The 23,564-nt window shown below is 34.8% G+C and overlaps 1 protein-coding gene across 3 annotated transcripts in view; it reads left to right on the top strand.

Moving 5' to 3' along the window:
- The window catches only part of LOC126756170 (protein Shroom), a 317,073-nt gene that overhangs the window by 13,837 nt on the left and 279,672 nt on the right, over positions 1–23,564 (top strand). The window lies entirely within an intron of this gene.

Raw genomic sequence — 23,564 nt, 5'->3', positions numbered from 1 at the left:
ACTAATTTTTAGAGTCTCCAAGCAATCAAAACGACAGAAAATTGCAAGAAGCCATTCCTCAACCACGTCATTGATATCGAACAATACGCCAACCAGATTTCGGACGTCAGCGGGGTTTTCCCATTGTCAGACCTCTGGAGAATGTGCGCTGGAAAGAAATCCAAGGACTAATCGAGCAGGTTGAGGCATATTTTGATGCATGAGGCAACTAGCAACACAAAAATGGTAACGAAAAGTTGCAAGTTCGGGCGATTTACCGATCAGTCATGAACTATGTTGTATCACACTAGCAAAAATCAATATTTACTATATTTTCCTTTAACGGTATTTACATATGCAATGTGTTTAGCTATCGTCTGTAGGGCAACCCTGAAATAATGAGGTGAATTTATGGTTCAGTAGCTGTAATGTAATTGTAGATATATGCATACATACATATTTACATACATACATACAAACACACATATACCATATACAAGTGCAGATCGTTATAAAAATAGTTACACTACAGCATTCTTAAACTCAAAATAACAACGAAGCAGAGCAAACATTGACAAATGCAACAACTTTTCCATTTTCTGCTTAACAAAAACAAAAAAATAATAATAACAAAAAAGCAGCAAAGACCTAAAACACTTCATGCATTTTTTCCACTTGCCAACTTTGCTGAAAAGAATAACAAAAGGCATATTAGAAATACCAGCAGCTGAGAAGTGCTTGCTTAGCGGCGACCTTGTCGCAGTTAAATGACACCAACAACAATAAGAAAACCGAGAAAAAGCCACACAGACAAGTATCGCACTTGATAATAATTACCGCGTGGAATACTACAAGTGTAAATAACTACAAAGTCATCAACAGACATACATATCTACTCCCCATAGACATATGTATGTATGTATATACCATACACACATAATTAAGCATTTAATATTTTTCATATATTATGCACAATAACTTTTGATATCCGAATGCCTTTGCGCGAGTAGGCCTTTAGTGCTTAATCACGATTACGCCACATATACATATGCATATGTACATATATATACACCCATAGACACCGTACTATATATACATACATATGTATGTGCAAGCTCCTGCGTGCGCTCCATTGCGGCAATCGTGGGTTTTGTTTACCTTTATAACTGTTTGTTTGCACATTTAATTGTCAGCTGCAAGTCATATTTGTCATATTTTCAGCTTACATTGTTGTTGTACTCTGTGCTGCCTATTTTTAAATGTATTTCAAGCATTGTTTCTATCTAATCTTATCAGTCAGCCAGCACCGTTACTTAATCAGCCGCCCGGTAGGCTGTGGAATGTTTGAAGCGTGGTGGGGCGGCGTTGTCAATTTTCGACAAAGAAAAAATTTTGTGGCTGAAATGCTTTATTCAGCGAGTTTTATTTGTTATGAAGGTATATTATATACTTACAAACACCCATACATACATACATATGGTATGTGCCTACAAATGTAATGACATTTTGAAGGAATGTCAGCTTTATTTGTCGACTGGTAGATAAAATTATTTTACACAAATGTAATTAAGCACAGATACAGATATATATATACATTTCTGAACACGTAAAAAACATATTTACATATACATATGTATATATATACATAATCACATATAATACCAAATATGTCAGGAGGATTTTATGTGAAAGAAACATGCCCTAAACGAATGTAATGAGGAAAAAAAGACATTAAAGTTTAATTATACAATTTTAATTAATTAGGAAAATTTTTTCAAACAAAACCATTAATTGTTAGCAAATTTGAAATTAAAAAATATACAGATTTTGTGTTTTTGTTTTAATTTAAAATAATTATTTAAACTCATTTTGGATATTATACTACTGTGGGCAAAAAATAGTAAGACTTTTTAAATTAAAATTCAAACATAAACCTATTTGTAGAGTGACATCTGTGGCAAATGTCACATCAAAATAATCATTAATACTTAGTATACGCTTGTCTTTTGGAAGTACATAAAGTGCATTCGGCGATTTTATGATGAGTGAAACTATTCAACAAGAAGTTCCACTAAATTTTTTGTACGAAAACAAATTTATGACGCCGAAACGTTCAGAATATTGGGAAAGGCCTAAGTGGATATTTGCTGGTGGCGAGCAAGTGTTTTTGATTGGTATAAACTATTCAAAGCAGGTTGAGAACGCGTTGACGGCAAACCACGTACAGAACGGCCTTCAACATCAACTGCTGATCAACACGTCAATAAAATAAAGACATTGGTACTTGACGATTAACAGTCAGAGATCTTAATGGCATCTTTGGAATATCGGAAAGATCAGTGAAAACCATTTTGAAAAATCATTTGAGCCTAAGCAAACTGAAACTACGATTGGTTTCAAAATCACTCAATTTTTCCATAAACAGCGTTCATCGATTTTGGGCACTATAGCTGAATGTCAAACACTGAAATTGAGTTCCGCGAGCTGGTTACTGGTTTATTGGATGAGAAACTTTGATTTAATATACCCCCAGAAAAAAATAATCTAGAGGCTTTAAATCGCATGATCTTGGCGGCCATTTGACTGGGAAATTTCTCGAAAGTAACGAGTCACCAAACTTTGCACGCAATGTGTCCATGTTTAGATTTGAAAAATGCAGCGGCGCACCGTCTTGTTGGAAATAAAGAACGTCCGTGTCGATGATCGAGATGGCAGACACATTGGTAGAAGAAAGTTCTATGCAAAGTGTGTGCCACGCAAGCTCACTTTTAAACAAAAACAAGGATGAGTTAATCATTTGAAAGAGTGTTTGGAGCTCTTTAAGCGTAATAAACCCAAGAGCCCCAGCTTTTGCGTCGATATGGGAGCAACATTTCATTCCAAAGTCTAATCGAATTCCGAGTGAACTGCACACGATGAACCCGCTTTAAAGCATGAAAAAACACAACAGTCGGCTGGCAAAGTTATGGTGTCTGTATTTTGGCATGCGCATAGAAGAATTTTTTTAGACCATTTCAATGACGAAACCGCCGAAAAACAGCTGCATTTGAAGAAAAAGAAAATGCTGTTGCACCAAGACAAAGCACCGTGTCACAAGTTAGTGAAAACGGTGGCAGAAATCTATGAATTGGACTTCAAATTGCTTCCGTAGTTGCCGTACTCTCCCGATCTGACCCAAATGATTATTTTCTATTCTCAGATCTCAAAAGAATTCTCGCTGGGAAGTAATATTCGTCGAATGAAAAGGTGTTCGCCGAAACTGAGGACTAGACAAATTGTACTTACAAGACTGATTTAGGAAAATTAGAGGGTCGCTATAATCAGTGTATCATCCTTGAAAGGAACTATGTATGTTGAGTAAAAAAATGCCAACAATGTGTTTTACTATGGTAGGCCGCGGAATTTTGAATTGATCTGTTAGTTCCCAGTATATTCGAAGTGTTTAGGTCAGCTAGTTTCATCGGGTACAATTTTAAATGCATTTTTCTTCAAAATATATTTTTCAAATCGTACATATCAACTTGAAATTTTAACAGCAGAAATATTATCTAGTGAAAGTTTCTTAGTTTTTATTTAAACTTGTGTTACCAAAGTATTTGATCTATAAATCACTGACTTAATATGGCTGCTGTGATTTTCATATATTGCTTGCTAGTAATATGTATGTATATCACGGCAATCCAGGTTTTATAGATCTTATATTAGGGTGGGCATAAAATATCGAATAAATTTTGAACGGTGAAACCTCATAATTCTAAATATAAGAAATGATTTTTTTAGTAAGAATTTTCTTTCCAATGATAATGGAAAATAGAAAAGTGAAAAGACCGACACTTTTCTACTAATTTCAAGGCTCATAATTGGAGAGAATTTTTATGAGAAGCCCACCAAACAAATTTTCATAGTATAAAGTGGAAAAAATAAACAAAAATATAATCATCCTACCTTATACTACTATGCATATTTACATACAAATATACAACGAATACAAATGAAATAGAAGTGAATATCTAACAACACAAACAACACGTGTAATGTTACTAAAAAGCCTGTTTCTGCTTAGTGCCAACAGCACATGACCTTTAACCTTCGCGTACAACGGAAATGTACCTGTTTGCCAAATTGCCCGGGGCGTAGCGTGTTTCTCCAGAATTTTCCCACTCTTTTAAATACCAGAACACGTTGCGATTCAGCGCAAACAGCTCAACATAAATCTCATGTGTGTTTTACATGTACGTGTGTGTGTGTGTTTGAGTGTAGAAACAAATTTCGAGCAACGCGTTTGCCGTCCGTCCGCCGCTGGAATGAATATGCAGTTCCGTAAAACGCCAACAGCGAGAAAACGTTAAAAGCAACAAAAAAACGAACAAACAAAGAAAAGCGAGCAAACAAACGCACAAACAGCCAAACAGTCAAACAAGCAAAGATAAGAAAATCAAATAAATAATGATGACTTCAAAGGGTTCAGCAAGAGAAAAGAAAGCGAAAAAAGAAGGCAAAAACACATCATGAATGTGTGTTCGTATATACATATGTACGTAGGTAGGCATTAGGGGGAACAAAGGGGAAAACGCATGGCAATAATAACTACAATAACTATAAATGCAACAACAACACTATTAAGAACAACAAAAACACTATCGTGAACAATAACAACACCAGCAACGGCATATAAAGGTAAACAATGGAGAGCAAAGCGTGAACGCGTTAGACAAATCGTGAAAATCTATGCTTTGGTGGCATAAAACGAGCTGTTTTTGTTGTTGCTGCACAGCCAACACGCTCTGTGTGTGGTGTTGCATGGGAAATTCTGCTGCTGGTGTTGGTCGACATCTGCATGACAGCCGCCACAAGCACAACACGCAGTTAATGGCAAAGCTACTTGCTGCTGTTGTTGTTGTTATTGTTGTTGTTATGCTTGGCCAGAAAAGCTAAGAAGCAGATGACAGCATCGGATACACCATATTATACACACTTGCTTGTACACCTTTCTGTTGTATGTGCGATGTGCAAAAAAGTTGGTCGGCGGCAGAAGCGGCAGCTGCTCATTAAACAATGCCCCAAATAATATATAATTACATACGAATATTAAAAAGCAGCGACACGACCACAAAAGGTACGAGCTGCGAGAATAACAATACAATTTTAAAATAATGTCATAAAAATGAAGAGGAAGACATGTGGCAGCTTAGGCTAAAGGCATTGTGGACCGTCTTATGAACTACATATACTATGTATACACATACATATGTTCATATGTATGTATATATATTTATAGATTTATGTATTTCATCACTATTATATGTATGCAACATATATTTGTTTGTGTGTATGTGTGAGTTTTCGCACACTTGCAACGCAAATTAATTGGAAATTTATGCATTGAAGGTGTGTTCGGACAGACAGACGGCAGTCGCTGGCAGAAGCACTGGAGGTAGCGAGAAGAGATGCAAATTTATGAACTAACTTACTCATCGTCACTTAAAATGTAAAACAAAGTATCATCAAAACAATCAAAATTGGGTTTTTTGTTCACTACACCATATTACATACATATGTATATGTATGTAGCATAAAATTTCTGCTTCCACTGTCAGATATAACCAACATATAACCAATATATAACCATTTTATAACCAAAACTCACATTTTGTTTTAATATGAGTGGTTTCTATTACATCGTTTTTCCTTCGCCTGTCAGCTTATCATCTTCGATTCGTCGCCTCACAGCTCGCTTAATAAATAATAACTAAATTGTTTTTCTTGCGACATCACTTCAAAAATTGTCGGGGAAATTGAAAAGACAATGTCGGACATTGATATAAAGAAATTGTTTGAGATATTTTTGATTTACAAAACCTTTTCTTTATGCTAAAGAGCTGCTTCTTTTTCAAAAAGTTTGAAAAGTTCATTTGATGGGATACATTAGTGATTCTAGGGGTATTCGATATAAAAGAGCATTTATATACCTCAATAAAGCGATATAACTATTTGTTATTTGATGCATTTTAGATTATGCCAGTTTAGTATAATTATACCAGTTGTTTGTTCTATTCCCACAACCTAAGGCAATTGTACATAACTACTATTGATTCATAAATTCCCAGTTGCTATGTAAATATCGGAATTATAATATTAAAAATCAGATTATTCAGACTTTTATACCAATTTCGACCATTTTCGAGTTTTAGTATTTTTCAAAAATTAGTATATTTACACACGACACACATTTTTGAAGAAATAATTGATGCATTTTAAATCATGCTAGTTTAGTATATTTATACCAGTTATTTGCTCTATTCGCCACACTCGAAGGCTTGATAAATCGAACATAATTACTATCAATTCATATACTCACAGCTTGTAAAGCGATAAATATGTGAATGTGGCAGATATAGTATTAAAAAATAGATTATGTTAACTTTTATACCAAATTCGACCATTTTCAAGTCATAGTATTTTTCAAATGTCAGTATACCTACACATGAAAATTATATTTTTGAAGAAATAATCGATGCATTTTATGTTATGCCAGTTTAGTATATTTATACCAATTGCTTGTTCTATTCGCCACACTCGAAAGCTCCATAAATCGTACATAAATACCATCAACTCACAAATTCAAAGCTGTTAAAAGCGATAAATATATGAATATCGGAGGCATAGTATTAAAAATTAGACTATTCAAACTTTTATACCAAATTCGACCATTTTCGAGTTGTAGTATTTTCCAAAATTCAGTCCACTTAGGCATGAAGCTTATATTTTTGAACAAATAATCGGTTTAATAATATTCTTTTTGTTATTGAATAAAAAAATATCTAAATTCAGACATTTTCTAAGAAACCTCATAAATCATTGATATTTTCATATTTTCTATCTCAATGAGAAATTATATTTTGCATGATTTTAAGTAGCTTTCAAAATAAAAGTTGATGTTCCAAGCAAGAGAGAAAAGTGTCAAGCTTTATGATTTCAAATCCGGCTTTTCAACTACCAAGTGGGTACCCAAGTCTATAAGTCCGGCTTTGAAACTTTAAACGCGGTTTTCTCGAAACTGTCTTTTTCAAAACGATACCTACAATTTCTCAGGTTTCCTGGAGCGATTTATTTGAAATTTTTAGATAATCTTCTTTATACACTTGCCTACATGTGAAACTCTCCATATCCAAAAATTTTTCGAACTACATAAAAGAGAGCCGCCGCGGTGATAGCAAATCCGTAAGTATATTTTTGCTATGAGAAATCGTTTCATAAAATCCATGTGCTAGTTTCAAGAACACACTTTCTTTAAAATTCAGAACGTCATTTCGAAAACAATAATCTTTTCCGACGATGCCTTCAAAAATGAGACTTCAATTTCGGCAATGCCTCAGTAGCAGTTTTGTATGCAAATTATGTGACACATAAAGCTTCCTGAATTCGAAATCGTCGCTGCTTGGTTCCACTCAGCTTTCGGTTGATTTGCAATTTTATTGTGCTTTTTGCAATTTGCTGGCGAAAATTATGTTGTTGCTGCTGCTGCTCCTCAACACATTAACCTTATATTAAAATACATAAATTTTTGTGTTGTTATTGTTGTATTGTGCAGTTGACAGTTAGCAAGTGGGTTGCATATTTTTCAACATCTTAGTTTTTTGCGCTGATTTATGATTATATGCGCATGCAACACGCACACGCACACACACACACAACAAATGTTGAGTTGAGCTCGCCGCTGCTTTGTTGCTGTGTGCGCTTGCGACAGGTTCGTGGGTGTGCAAGTGAGTGGCATACGAATATAGAGTTATGCATGCCTCTTGGCCGAACGTCTGTTTGGTGGTGTGTTGCAAAAGCAAAAAATAAATAAAGAAAAACGCAAAATAATCTCGGCATCCCGCTGTTGCCATAATGTGGCAGTTTTTGGCAACTGCCGCAGCAACATGTGCAGGTTGCAACTTGTCAGCATGAAAGGCGGGCGCCAGCAAAAAAAGAGGTGTGCATTTATGTACATATGTATGTATGCGCGTGTGTCTGTGTAATGCATTTTCATGCTCGTTAAGAGGAAGTTGCTCAATGTTTTGTTGTTGCGCATTGGTTTTTGGCCAAAATGTGGCACACATACCCACATACAGGCACATATGCGGTAGCAACACAGGCGACAATTCTCAGGCGATCATAAATTCTTGCAGACACATACATAAACATATACATACATATATACATATATAACTTATTTGCAGAAGCCATCAGCCCACATTTGTATGCCGCTTTGTAGGCTTCCAGTCTTTCTCTTTTACTTGTAGTGCCAGACATGCATATGTACGATATCACAATATATATACATTTATATATGTATATATAGTTATACACATATGTATGTACATATGTGTAAGTTACCGTTCTACTGGCTGTTCGATTTTTAGCGTCTGCTGCCACTTTTTTCCAAGCTTCCCTCTCACTGGCTGCTTGCCTCGTCTTAGTGTTTGTCTTGCGCGCATTGTTTATTGTTTATGGCGTTAGCTTTTGTTCTTGCCACAACTTTTAGGTCAATGAAATTCATAATTTCGCTCAACGGCCGCTTTATAAAAAGCCTGCACTTTGTTGCAGTGAAAACTGTGTAAATTTCTTGCTTTTCAAGTGAGCTGTGAATTTTGTGGCATGCGTGGCAAGTTGCCTTTTTTGGGGTATAGCTTGAAAATAATAAGAACATACAGTTTCTTACTAAGAATATTTATAATATAGTCGAACAAAAATCTGCTGTTTATAATATACTTTTGGAAACTTTTAGAACAGCTGCTAGATGTAATTTTAGCAAACACGAAGAACTGTTAGGATCATTAAGTTAAGAAGACTTTGAACAAAAAGTCCGACATTTTGCATTACTATTTAATATACTCACACCTCATCATAACTTTATTCTACTAGCCTTTTCTTTTTAACATTTCATTTTAGCAGAACTTATCTGTTTGGACACAGTTTCGATCTAATTTTCAGATTACCTCTTCGTTTCACACTTCTCGAGAATAACATACTATTTCTTCGTTTAACATTCTTCGACGATGACAGAGTATACTGCATTTTACTGTTTCATCACTGTCATATTCTTCGTTCAATGACCTGACCAAACCCTACTTGGAGCAGCTTAGACTGAGTATGAAATGAAATTAGATCAACTATTACTCAGTTAGCAATGATACTAGTCGGTAATAGGAAAGAAAAGTCTGCTCTAATTGGTTGTATATGGTGTTAACATTCTCTAATCATTCTCTAAAGCACAGCTGGAAGAGCTATCTATCACTAATTTCTTTTAATACAAATTTATTGAAGTTTTGCATTGTTTGATAAAGTTGAATGTCTGCTCGAATGAATTATATGCATCATAGTTTAAGGATATATGTATATAAACCTCCAAATATTATAGGAGTTATTTAAAGATTGTTTACTTCGTTTATTTTAAAGGCCAATAATCTCAAAGCTGCTAGAAATCTACTATTTTCTTTAAGACAAATTTATTGTGATGAAAACAAGACATATGTATTTTCTTCTCAGTTTGGCGAACATTAAGCGAGACATTTGAAATCATTTTTACTACCTAGTGTGTCATGATTTCAAATCCTGGTTGAAACTATTGGAAAATGGACCAAAAGTTCAATGTTGCATGAAAACGCTCGCTAATACTGAGACTTGAGAAGAGGCATATTAATTGCAGAAAAAAAATTATACTAGTACTCTTTAAACCGAAAAATTGTTCAAAGAAATTCGTAGCGGTGGATGAAGAAGACAACCCTGTGTTCCCTTTAAAAGTGTACATGGCGATCTTGGATCGAAAGTTGGTTTAACACCGCTTCACTTCTGGTGAAATAGGCACCGATAATGAATGCACAATGCATTGCAATGGTCAAGGACTTCCATTTATCGATGGACTTGTTAAATGTGTGATCTTTGTCCCTAAAGAACATGACAGGTTAAGACTTAGGTAAACAATTTCCTTCACCAATATGGCTTCTATAAATTTATAGAACCAAGACATATAGAATAAGATGGAGTTCGAGTAATGAGGCCATCGCTAAAAGAAAACCGTACTTTACGTTATTCAAATTCTTTTATAAGGAACCGATTAACAAACTCCTTTATAATAAATATATGCAGTGAAGAGAGCACTACATTTAGAAGTAAAAACAGATATTTATTCCGAAAATATATCTATTATGACTAAACTAGAGAAAACGTTAACTCTGTCTGTATCGATATAATGCCCTTCTCAATAGCTGAGGATATTGTTCTGTGTAAAAATGCTCAAAAAAGACACAAAGAATACTACTTCTGATAAGAAAAATAAAATTATTCCTCAATGTAATTCTAGTGTTGCAGATAAAATATGGAGTCCTTGGAAGGTTCCTACGCGAGATATATCTCATCATCATTGATATACAATAGTACATTTCCTAAAATATTCCGAAATTAAAAAAAAAGGTTATAAAAAGATCTTTACCTTGTTTGAGATTAAACAATTTGTATGGCAGCTATACCCTATAGCGGTCCAATCTTAACATTTCTTTCGAAAATTGTAATTTTGTCTTCGGAAATAATTTCCGTCGTGAAGATATCTCGTCAATTAAAAGGTTTTCCATACAAAGGCTTCATTTGATCGGTCAGTTTGTAGAGCAGCTTTATAGTATAGAGATCTGATATAAGTGATTCTCACAAATTAATAGTTTCTTAGGGAGAAAATAATGTGTGAGAAATTTCAGATCGGAATCCCAAAAACTGAAGGACTGGTTCGCTTATATACTGAGAGACGGTCGAATGGACATGACTTATTCGGTGCAGCTCGACATGCTGTTCATTTATATTCGTTTTGGGGCTCCGACATTTCCTTTAAAATGTTATATGAAATGTATGGGGTATACAAATCAACGATTTCTATTAAATAATTCGTCATTTGCTTGCGTAATATCTATTAGTTCCGTTAACCTTTGTCTGGCAGCTAAAAACATCGAATACTTTTCGTATGAACTTGAGAATTAGCATATAAATGCCATAAAAATGGCAGTGATTAAGAGGAATTAATTGAAAACACAAAAAAAAACAACAACAACAATTAGATGTAGTGCAATTAAAGCAAATAGCTTTTTATTATAGCAATAATGGGCAATGGAATCACAATGATTTGAGTTGAAGTTGAAGCAAACTGGTTGGCAAGATTTGAATGAGAAAGAGACTAAGTATAAAGTAATTGGGAATAATTAAATTGCTGAAATCAACATTTTCTCTTATACCTAGGTATTCTTATGCAAATGGGACTAAGAGAGTGCACAGATAAGGAAAGGGAGGCAAGTGCCGTCGATAAGAATCGAAAGAAAAGCAAAAGTGAAGCACAATTTCAGTGTAACTGTAGAGATTTGTTGTTAGAAAACACTGTACGGAGTGGTAAAGGTACTACAAAGGTCTGTGAGTGGCTTTCCTGTGTAGAGGTGCAAGTAGAAATACGCACACACACACAACCAAAAGTAAGATGTGATGTGTAAGAAAAGGTCCATAAACAACGTTACCTTTGACAACAGATGAGGTGTTGTTGTTGTTTTCGTTGTGCGTAAGACACACGCTTGTTGACCGTTTCAACTAGACTACCAACTCAACGCGCACGTCGCTGCGCATGCGTACAACGCACAAGCAACTAAATTTGTATTACTTAAAGACTTAAAGGTATACATATATAGTATATGTACATACGTATAAATAAAATAAATATACATACGTACATATATTACAATTAAATTTATTTATTTCTCTGCATGCGTTTGTCAATTTTTTTGTATTTTTTCCACCACGACAATAAGTCGCCACAGACAGGCTCTTAAGTGCGTGTGGGCGTTTAAGAGATTTTTTCCTCGATTATTTCATTTCATTTAATTTGCTTTTATTTATTTTGAATTTTTTCATCTCAAGTTACGCTTGAGTGACAAACTAGACGCGTGGTTAGACGTATTAGCCCGTGTTGTTGTTGTTGCTGTTGGGATTTATTCGTCTCGCTGCGATTGGCGTTTGATGGCAACGAGATAAGTCAAAATTCTGCGAGGCCAAGTTTAAAGCGCTGCTTACATACAAATGGGCATTAGGGTGAGCCAAAAAAAAAAATCGAATTTGTGGAACAAATTGAATCTACATATGCAGAGAGAAAAAAATATCCCTGCTAGGCAGGATTTTTAGCTAAATTTTAAAAAGTGTCGGTGAGCATACAAATTTTCCCATATAAAGAATAACTTAAAAATCGGTTTTCATTAAAAAGACCATAACTTTTGAGCGGTTTAATATAAAAGTTTTTTCATAGTGGATTCTTTTACAGCTTGAAATTTCCTGAAGAACTTACCCCAGTGGAATTTTTTCTGTTCAAAAAATTATATAAATTAAACGCCTTAGGTTTTGGCTCACCTTAATGTAAACATCTCGTAGAATATAGAGTTTCGTACAAATCAATCTCAATATGATTTTATCTATTTGAAGATTCTCACAATTTCAAGACGTTAGTTTTTTTGGCTCACCCTAGTACATAAATACATTTACATTTAGAAAATATGTGTTTAATGGGTGTGCAAATGTTCACAAGTCAGTTAGAAGTGGTTTAAAGGTGAAGTGCGTGATATCGATTTGGTAAATTATAAGTACTTTTAAGTGTTTTGATTCCGGTTCCGGTTTTCGAATTCTCTGCTTCAAGCTATTTTCAATAGCATTGTATTAATTTTGTATTGCAAAAGTATATAATGAGAACCGCTGATGAAATGTTACTGATGATTTATGTATGTATATCATTGTTTCGTCAGTAGTAAAAGGCTCCTCAAAATATATTTCTTGAAAATCTTTAAGCAGCTGTTCATTGGACGAACAACTTAAGCAAGATTGTGATTTTTTTGATGATTTGAAACATTTTTTCAGAGAACCTAAGCATACGAACTATTTAGTAATTTTTATATGTAAAAGTCTTAAGGTAGAACCAAAGAAGTTTTGAGCAACTACTCGCTTGGAACTTGGAAAACAGGTCATGTTTTGAGACATATATTGGGAAAGAGAAAGGATTTTATTGACATTTATGAGATCAGAGAAACATCGGTTCTTAAAGACAGTTAAAAAAATTTCTATTAGAAGTTTCATTATCTGAAATTTGACCTAAAATTTTAAAATAATCTAAGAAACCTAAGGGATGATCCATTTTGAGGTTCCCTACTTCTTTAAAGATAATTACAGAAACTTCATATTTAATGGGAAATGTTAATTATCATTTGAAAGAACATTCTTTAGCATTTATTTTTTGAAGATTATCTCTTTCAAATATTGGCTGCGACTACATCTTAGATGGGCCATCCGTTGAGTCCAATTTTCGATGACTAGTTTGAGCATTTCGACTGGTAACTGGCGATTAACACGCGTGATGTTGTGATCCGAGGTCTCAATCAAAGAGGGATTGTCCGCATAAACTTTAAAATTTACATATCTCCACAGGCAAAAGTCTAACGGTGTGATATCACACGGTCTTGGTGAATAATCGACTGGCAAAAAACGTGACATGATCTGCTCACGGAAGTGTTCTCTCAATAAATCCATTGATTGATTGCGATGTGTGGGAAGTGGTGCCGTCCTGTTGAAACCAAATGTCGCCGAGATCACGAGATTCAATTTAAATTATCAAATACTCGGTTATTATGGCGCGATTAGGTCGCCATTGACGGATGCGTTATCACCCTCATCATTTTTGAAGAAATATGGACCGATGATTCGACCGGCCCACAAACCACACCAAACCGTTGTTTTCTCTGAATAAAATTGCAGCTCTAGAATCTCTTCAAGTTTCTCTTCGTCCCAAGTGCGGCAATTTTGCTACACCTTTTGAGCCAGAAATAGAAATATAGAACAAAATGTGGCTCGAAAACGTCGGATCTTCGTGGATCATTTGAAACGTCGGCCCGTTGCGAACTGCGCCGAATCGTTCCACGGTATTCATGTTTCAGCTACGGCTGTTATATTTTCGGTCGAATATTATCCAATAATGAATGCCGGGTCTCAAGATGGGATAGTGTTACGAATAGTACGCTCAGTAGACCGATTATATTGACCATAAGTGCGAAGTCATTATGTTGAAAAAGTGCGTGAGACCGCTACATTGTTTCAGAAATAGTTTGAACGCCTTGAAACCGTTCTCAGATGTTAGTCTTCCATGATGAAATGCGATGAACAAAAATAACATGAAAAAATTACCGCTACTTGTTTTTACCATAATTTTTTTTTATATTTTTTTACTATTTGGAGAAGTACGGCGAGTATTTCAAGAGCCTTTTGCCATTATACACCGAAACTATCCGCTAACGCATAGCCTTGCAGAGACCTTCTTTCTTTGGTTAGCGTCTGTCTTTGCCCAAGTACAAATAAATATATATACATATATTCATAGATATGTAATGGTCCCCACTAATGGCTGTCACGGCATCGGAGCTGTGAATTTCAGTTTAAATGCCAACGACAGGCGAAGCGATAAATAGACTATCAACAACAACAGCAAAACGCAACAACCAACTAAGTAAAATATTCTAAAATAAATGCATGCAAATTGACAAGGACACGCATGCCTCGAAATGCTAAAGCATAATAAAAGTATAACAAGAGCGGCCAGCACACGCACTGGAGAATAGATAAAAATTCCAATATTGCAAATTAAATTTGCGAACTTGACGTGTCTGACACTGACGACGACGACACAACCAGCCAGAGACAACCGGAGACAAAAACGCAGCCACAGTCGGAACCAGCATCAACCAAGCGCTGTCAGCGACAAGGCAAGGCCTAGTGGTTCAGTGGCTTGGCGGTGGGCCTAAGACAGCGCGGTGGAGAGAACGCTTGTGGCTGGGCGAGATTTGTTGGCCAGTCGCTGGCCTGCTGCGTGCCGATCGCAGACATTAATGGCCAACTCGTTGACTCGGTTGAAGGTTGGGCGCTGGCATTGGGAGGTTGCAGTTGCGAAAGATACGCGCCGTGCAGCTTGCGTCGGATATATTGTGCGCATAAAGTATGTGGCGTAAGAAATGATAACGCGTAATATATGCGTTTGCATACGTGCGTGTGTGTGTGTGTGAGTGCGAAGAATGCAAAAATGCGTGCAGCAACAATGTTGAGCAACTAGTGGCAGGCGTAGTGGTTGTTGTTGTTGTTGACATTGTGTTTTTATTACATATTTGTAGCTTTTTGTTGTATGTAATATAATGTTGTTGTAATAGTTTGTTGTTTTTGTAAAAAAAGGTGTTGTTGTTGCTATTGTTGTACATTTTTCCTGTTATACTTTTTTCTAGTTTTTGTAATTTATTGTTTTTATATTTGTGTTGTTGTACCAATTTTTTATTGTTGTAACTTTTTGTTGTTGTAAATTTTTTTGTTGTTTTATTTTTCTGCTTTTGTTGCAATTTTTGTTGTTGTTGCCAATGTCAATAACTTTGCGGCATACCAAGCTGCTGCCGCTGCCACCGAAGCTCATTTGACTACATACCACACGATGCTGTTGTTGTTGCTGTTGCCTTTACAATTGCAGTAATGCTTTTCTTACTTCTTTGTTTTTGTTTATGCTGCTATATTGTTGTTGCTTTGTTTGCGCATCGCTGCTAGCATCTTTATCTACTGGTTGGCTGAACTCTATATTTATAGCAATGCCACAAAGTCAAGTTCTCGCTGCTGGCTGTTGCTGTTGCTGTAGTGCTTGTTGCTGTTGTTGTTCTTGTCAATGCTGTTGGTTTTTCTGTGTTTTTGCTTTTGTTGTTGCTTTCTGCTTCCTCTGTACTGCTAAGCCTACGCGTTGTCTAAGGAATTTCGAGCACTTAACACCACACACAGCAGCCCAAACTTGCAACATGCAACACACACACCCCTAAATGCATATAAAAATAATATCGTCACACATACACGTACATAATACTTCAATTGTTGTATTTTTAGGCCTAGCCAGCCGCACAAAGGTGCTCGAACTGAAGATGCAACATCGCGAAAAACAACAAAAAAAAAATTAAAAATAAAATTAGATTGAAAAATAATATAAATAAATATAAAAAAACGCTGAGATGTATGTATGTGTGTGTGATTGTGGAAAAAGGCATCGAAAAAACCAACAGCGGAAAGTCTGAAACCGGAATTTCGAATTTGCTGCCACAAAAGCGCACATGCAATCAAACGCGCGCTGCACCGCGCTCGGCCAGCCAGACAGGCAAGCGAATCCAGTCGCGCCAAGCCGGCAGTGCAAACTCGTTTGGGCTTAGGCAAGCGCAAAGCCAAGCCAAACGCCTCTGACTCCGGAATCAGCCATGCAACTAGTCAAGCATAGAAGGAAGGCACCTCTGAGCCGGGCACCCAAGCCACTCCGTTCGTGTGCGCAACCACGCACACATACACACAGCGTTCTGCAAGCACCCAACTCCCCGCCACGTTGAGGCCGGCCGCGCTTGTGTTAGGAAATTCGCTTGAGCGCAGCTCGATTGGTTACGTTTTGGCGTTAAATTAAGCGAAAACTATGCGGCGTTGCAAATAGCGCTGAGGCCAATAGCTCGGGATGAACGCAATCGCAATGCCCCCACCGCTGCCTGCAGACGGAGTTTTTAGGGGAAGCAAGAGATAACTGATATGCCGAATGCGGCGAGTGGCTTCGGCGGTCACCGGCTGGTGGGGTGCTGGGTGCGTGGTAAGCAGATTTAGTGCGGTGCGGCATGCCGAATGCACATAAAGTACAATGACACATTCTGAGCTGGTGCCTGGTGGTGGCTGGTGGCGCACTTTAAGTGTAAGAACGTTGTAAGTAAGAGCTTTTTGGTGTGCACACCATGTTGCAGCATCAAAATGAAATATTCGTTTGCTGCATGTGGCAGTTAATGTGGCAAGTAACGACGGTTAATATATATAAAACGCAAAGTAGACACTTTATACTCGCAGAGGAGTGTCTTGAAGTGAGAGAGGAGCTGGAAATTGATTAAAAAAGAAGTTTAAACTCCCTTGGGTCAAAATAGTATGACTGTGTGGAGAGTGCATAAAAATATTATTGAGATATTTCAATTATTTGAAAATATTAAAACAAATATTTTTTGAGGTTATGTAGCAACACATAAATTAACTGAATGGAGGTTTTTGGAAATATTAGAAACTAATTGAGTATCATCCGAGGCTGTTTTGTTCTTTTAATGGGGATGTTTTTTGAACCCAGCGCACAGCATGTTTTTTTCAACGCCTTCAAACGGTTGATTTTCATACCCATTGATACTTGGTTACCGGAACAAGCTTGAACCATATGTAAATGAATCGTTTCTGGCCACTCCCAAGTGAATAGCAATCAGAGAACTTTCCTCACTTGAGGTGTCTACGCCAGGTCAAGGTCTGTTTTACCTTTTTATCGGGTAGCATCAAGTTACTTTTTTATCCGACGTCATCAGATTACCAACGAGTCGGTACACTGCTGCCTTCTTGTGGTCTAGCGTTGGAACCATGGACCTTCCGTGAGCTTGGCAAGTGTTGGTCTACAACCAAAACTTGTGCGGTTGCGAAAGAACTTCTTGCGATGGTAGGTGTTCGGACTGGTTGCTATCCAAGAGGCTCACATATGGTGTGATTACTTAGCTTGTCGGACGCAAATTCCCAAAGTCGTATAGTAGAAGGCGAGCTAGCATCATCTAAACAGTTTCTTTACAGCTGTCCAACTCTTACCAGACTCAGGTTGAAACATCTCGGTAGACACACTTTCGGTGAACATGCTGGGATTGATATTAGTCAGTTTAATAAATTTGTCATTGGTCTAAATCACTTCATCGACCTAAGGGTCTGCTGATCCAAATCTAGACGTTTTGGAAATCACAAAGGACCAGCATGCGCAGCTGTCCAAGTGAGATCCTGCGTTAACTTTGGTGTGAGTATCAGCCCTATGATCTAACCTAACCTTCGTCGATGTTGTTGTTGTTGTAGCGGCATAAAACATTCCTGAAGCCATTTCGAGAAATAGAGCCGAGTTGACAGTCCTTGCCCGGATAAAAATCCGCTTCCGTTCCGGTTCCTTAGACCCGACTGAAGTGGGAACAGAACCTAAACTCCGTTTTTGCCATATGCTTGACTAAACTTTCTGTCGGTCGAAAAAATTTGATTGCCTGTCCTTATCCACTAATTCCAACCCAGAAAAGTAGATACTAGGAAGCATTAGTGGGCTATCCTTAAGCCCAGAAGTTGTGAGATTTTTTCTAAAAAATTAGTAGGCTATAATGGCATAAATCAATGAGATCATCATATACTAGAACCTAATATGTCCGGCTAGAAAAATACAGCTAAACTTTATTTAATAAAGTAAATTATAAAATCATTTTAAAGGTTATAAAAGGTTATACTCTGTTAATATAACAGAATGCCATATATGATAAGATAAATAAGGGTAAAGAGAAAGTAATGTCTGCATTAAATCTTGGATTTCTGTGAGAAAGCGTTTCTAACCCACTATTAGTTATACCATATTAATATCAGTCGAACTAGAAAATATCAATAGAAAATATGTCGACTGTCTTCTTTTGCACATCGGGTTACTACTATTCGTAGCACGTTTCATCGATAGTAGTCTTCAAGTAGTATCAATGAAAATTTCTTCTAGTTTTCACTCGAACATCATAACATTGTTTTTCTATGGTTCTTTGGAGCTATGAGTGATCTAAAACTAAAAATTCCATGGGTTTCTTTCTAGAACCCCAAACTAATTTTTAAAGTACCGTACATATGTTTATATGTATTGCTTAAACAGTTAGTGCTCCACCAACCCAACTCAAAGTATTACATAATTAACAATTTGGTGCAGTTTAAAAACAACAACAGTGATTGACAAATAACTGTTATTATATAATATGGAGCACTGTTGACAACGGCAATGGAGACTCAAAAGCCAACGCAGTATCCAAAAGTACCTGCGAACAAGCATTTACAAGAATAAAAGTGCATTTAAAGGCACCTAGGTACCATATGTAAGCACAAGCAACTAAGCGCTGACAGGGTTGCTCAGGCGAGGCAAGCAGAAATGCAAATAATAAGTGGGTGTTTGTTATGAATTTCGGCTCCACTGCACTTCAATTTTGCTTTCATTTCTCTTTTCAACACATTTTCGCTCTTTCCTTCCTGCTTTATTTGCCGCGACTCAGCCACCTGTTGCCAACCGGGAGCGAGCATTCACTTGCCTGTTAGTTGTAGTATTTGCTTTACTTTGGAATTTTTGGTGGTTTCTATATGTATATACATACCTTTACGTATATATAAAAATATAAGATTTGTGTTATGGCTGTGTACATAATAAGAATGTTAGCAGACCATAAGAATTGGTAGACGTGGAGAGCATGCGCTTGTGTCCGCAGGGCAACCATCAACTTCTTTAGGAAATTGCATATAATTTTGTCGCCGTAATGAGGGGCGTGTTCGGTGATCAATTGTGCGGCAAATATTAATGCAAAGCATCAGAGTCCATATGTGAAGTAAATATAAAGCAGCAACGTTTCATAAGAAATATATGATTTCATGAGAAGAGGATACTTAATAAGTATATATAAGTAAATTAAGGCAGCATATTATATACCATACATAACAGCAGCTAATAGGTACAATGAGACATTTTTTGAACAATTTGTAGTCTTTTTAAATTTTTCTAATAATATTATTAAAATTTCGAAGGGTTAAGATAAAAACATAACTAAAAGGGAATACAGAAATAAAAGACAAAAAAAGGAGACAGCCGTTAGCAAGAAGAAAGTCAATGTTAAGTTGTTGAAACTCAATACAAAAAATATTAATTCTTCAAAGAAAAGAAGAGCAGTTTTCGGAATTAAGAAGGAACACTACTAAAGAATCTAAGTCCATGTTCAAACCGTTGAAAAAGCTAAGATAAGAAGCCGTTAACTGACAAACTTTTCGATCACAGCAATTGATTACTATTTTGGGATTTTTGCCATTGAGGAGATATCTTCACGAAATTAGGCATGGATTGTTGTTCAAAGAGACGATACATTTTCCAAACATAATGTTCGGATCGGACCACTATAGCATCTAGCTGCCATAAATTTTTTTCTTGTTTGCCTTAAATTTGAAAAAAACTTTTTTTATTCAGTGAGAAACAGACATTAAAACATAACAATTTGAACACGATATTGTAGAATATTTTTTTAACAAGAAATAAAATGAGAAAGATAATTTTACAAGGAAAAAGGAAATACATTTTTTACAACAAAACTTTTTCACAGCAAAATTAAAAAAATAAAACATATTTACAAAAAAAGATTTACAATACAAAAGGTTTTTACAACTACAAAATTTTACTACAAAAACAAATTTGCAACAAAAATATTTAAAAAAGAAAACCATTACGACAAAAACCTAAAACAAAAACTTTATTAAGCTAAGAATAAAAAAAATGGATTTATAATAAACATTTTTTATTAAAAAGAAAAATTACAACAAAAATATTTTACACAAAAAATTTTTACGACAAAAACAAATTAAAAAAATAAATTTTGCAACTAAAATTGCTTGCAACAAAAAACATTTTTACAATAAAAATTTTTTACAAACAAAAAAATTTACGACAAAGAAACTTAAAAAAAATGTTTGACAAATGTTTTTACAGCTAAAACTTTTAATTACAAAAATTTTTAACAACAAAAATATAAAAAAAATTACGTTAAAAACCTTTAAAAAATGAAAAAAATAAAAAGGTTTTACAACTAAAATTGTTTACAACAAAAAACATTTTTGCAGCTAAAATTTTGTACAACAAAAAATATTTACAACAAAAACAAATGTTTAACAAAAATGTTTTACAAAAATATTCACAGCAAAAAAAAAACATTAAAAAAAATAAAAAAACGTTTTTTCAACTAAAATTTTTTGAAAGAAAAAAAACATTTTTGCAACTAAAATTTTGTAAATCAAAAACAAATTTACAATAAAAGTTTTTTTGCAACAAAAAACATTTTTACAACTGAAATATTTTACAACAAAAAAACATTTTTACAACTAAAATTTTGTGCAACAAAAAATATTTACAACAAAAACAAATTTACAACAAAAATATTTTACAAACACAATTTTTTACGGCAAGAAAACATTTAAAGATATGTTTTAAGAACTAAAATTTTGTATAACAAAAACAATTACAACAAAAATTTTTTGCAGCAAAAGATATTTATTAAAAAATTACAACAAAGAATATTTACAACAAAAACAAATTTTTATCAAAAATATTTTACAAAAACAAATATTTACAGCAAAACAAAACATTAAAAAAAACAAATTGTTTTTACAACTAAAATTTTTTGAAATAAAAAAACCATTTTTGCCACTAAAATTTTGTAAAACAAAAACAAATTTACAAGAAAAGTTTTTTACAAAAAAATCATTTTACAACTAAAATTTTTTACAACAAAAAAACATTTTTACAACTAAAATTTTGTACAACAAAAAATATTTACAACAAAAACAAATTTACAACAAAAATATTTTACAAAAACAAATTTTTACGGCAAACAGACATTTAAAAAAATTTAAAAAATTTAAAGTAATGTTTTTAGAACTAAAATTTTGTATAACAAAAACAATTACAACAAATTCTTTTTACAGCAAAAAATATTTATTAAAAAATTACAACAAAAAATATTTTTCCATTATTTACATATTTTTTATTTTTACAATTTTGAAAGGTATTGTGGGTCAATGGCAACACATATTCATAAACAAATAATAGTTAGTTAAGTGAACATTTTAATTTAAATCTGAAATTTAGCTGAGTAAACCGCTTAAAATTGCAAATTTAAGACTGTAGCTTAAAAAATTTAAAGCAGAGATTTAACAACGCTTAATGATATATAAAAGTATGTGCTAATTAGAAGCATGATATGTAGACTACGTAGCACAGTGTGACGGCCATTTAGTATGACATTTGTTATTGCTTTTAATGTTTTAATATATTTTTTTGTGTTTTTTTGTTGTACTACACTTTTTGACCTCTGCCAACGCCGCCCTTTCAAAAGCATAAAACCCATAGCCTTCGATGTGCACTTAAAGTGAAGCCTTAGCAAATTCTCAAGCAACGGTGTTTGAATGCATGAGTTTGCTGGTGAGTGACTTAAGCACCATGGACCCATACTCATAATTGCCCAGGCGCCACACGATTTTCTCATTTGCATTTTTGGTCTAACGAACAACTGTTTTTGATATGTTTTCCGACAAGATTTTTCGCTGGCGATTTCCTTTTTTTGTTTTTGCTAAATGCAAATGCGGTGCACTGCATAAGGTCTCGTTGTGTGTTTGTATGTATGTGTGGCATATTTTAAAGTATATTAATTTGTTGTTGGTTTTGCTTGCAAAAAGGTGGAAAAAGTTGACTGTGGAAAAATGCGATTGCAAAAATATATGTATGTATGTATGTATGTGCGTATGTGAAACAAGCAAATATGCAAGCCGAGAAATGCAGTTTTTGTTGTTGTGTACACATATCTGTGTGTTTGCACACATTTGTTACCATAAAATGCAAATGCTAAGTGCTGGCATTTTTTTCATTGCGAGCAAAATGCTGGCGTGTGAGCCACTGGCGACTATGCGGGCATATATGCATGTATGTATGTAAATATATAAATATATTATATATATTTGGTTAGCTATATGTGTGTATATATAAATATGCATACTCCTTTGTATGTTGGGGAAACCGCAAACCTGGTCATTAATGTCACCGCACAGCCACTGCTGCCGCCATCAATAACAGCAATTACAAAAAAAATACAACAACACATATATGTATGTATGTATGTATATATGTACGAAGATTTGTTCGTCTAGCATGGCAAAGCGTATAAAATATGCATTTATTTCTATAATAGCAAAACTAGTTTATTGGTTTCATTGCATTTTTCCTCAAGTTGCCGCTGCTTTGTTGTTTTTGCTTCAACACTTTTTGTATTTGTATACCCTGAACACTGTGCATTTAGTACGCCACGAATTTTGTAATACCAGAAGGATTTATTAGTGACTCTATAAAGTATATACTATATATAAATGATCAGCGTGATGAACTGATTGGATTTAACTTTATCCCTCTGCCTGTCCGCATATATGTGAACTAGTCCCTCAGTTTTTGAGATTTTGATCTGAAATTTTGCACACGTGCTTTTCTCCTTAAGAATCTTATTATTGGTCAGAACAGCCGATATTGGATCACTACAGCATATAGCTGTCATACAAATTAAACGATCGGAATCAAATGCTTGTATAAAAAACTTTTTTATTTGACGAGATATCTTTCCGAAATTTTAGTGGAATTATTTTCCAAGGCAATCCGACATTTTCCAGAGAAATTGTTCAGATTGAACTATTATAGCATATAGCTGCTGTACAAACTGAACGATCAAAAGCAAGTGCTTGTATGGAGAACTCTTTTATTTAGCGAGATATTTTTCCGAAATTCCAGTGGAATTATTTTCCAAGACAACCCTACAATTTTCGAAGAAATCGTTCAGATTGAACTATTATAGCATATAGTTGCCATATAAACTGAACAATTGGAATCAATTGCTTGT

The sequence above is a fragment of the Bactrocera neohumeralis genome, chromosome 4 (genome assembly GCF_024586455.1).
Source record: "Bactrocera neohumeralis isolate Rockhampton chromosome 4, APGP_CSIRO_Bneo_wtdbg2-racon-allhic-juicebox.fasta_v2, whole genome shotgun sequence".
Classification (NCBI taxonomy): domain Eukaryota; kingdom Metazoa; phylum Arthropoda; class Insecta; order Diptera; family Tephritidae; genus Bactrocera; species Bactrocera neohumeralis.
This window is presented reverse-complemented; position numbering and strand designations above follow the sequence as displayed.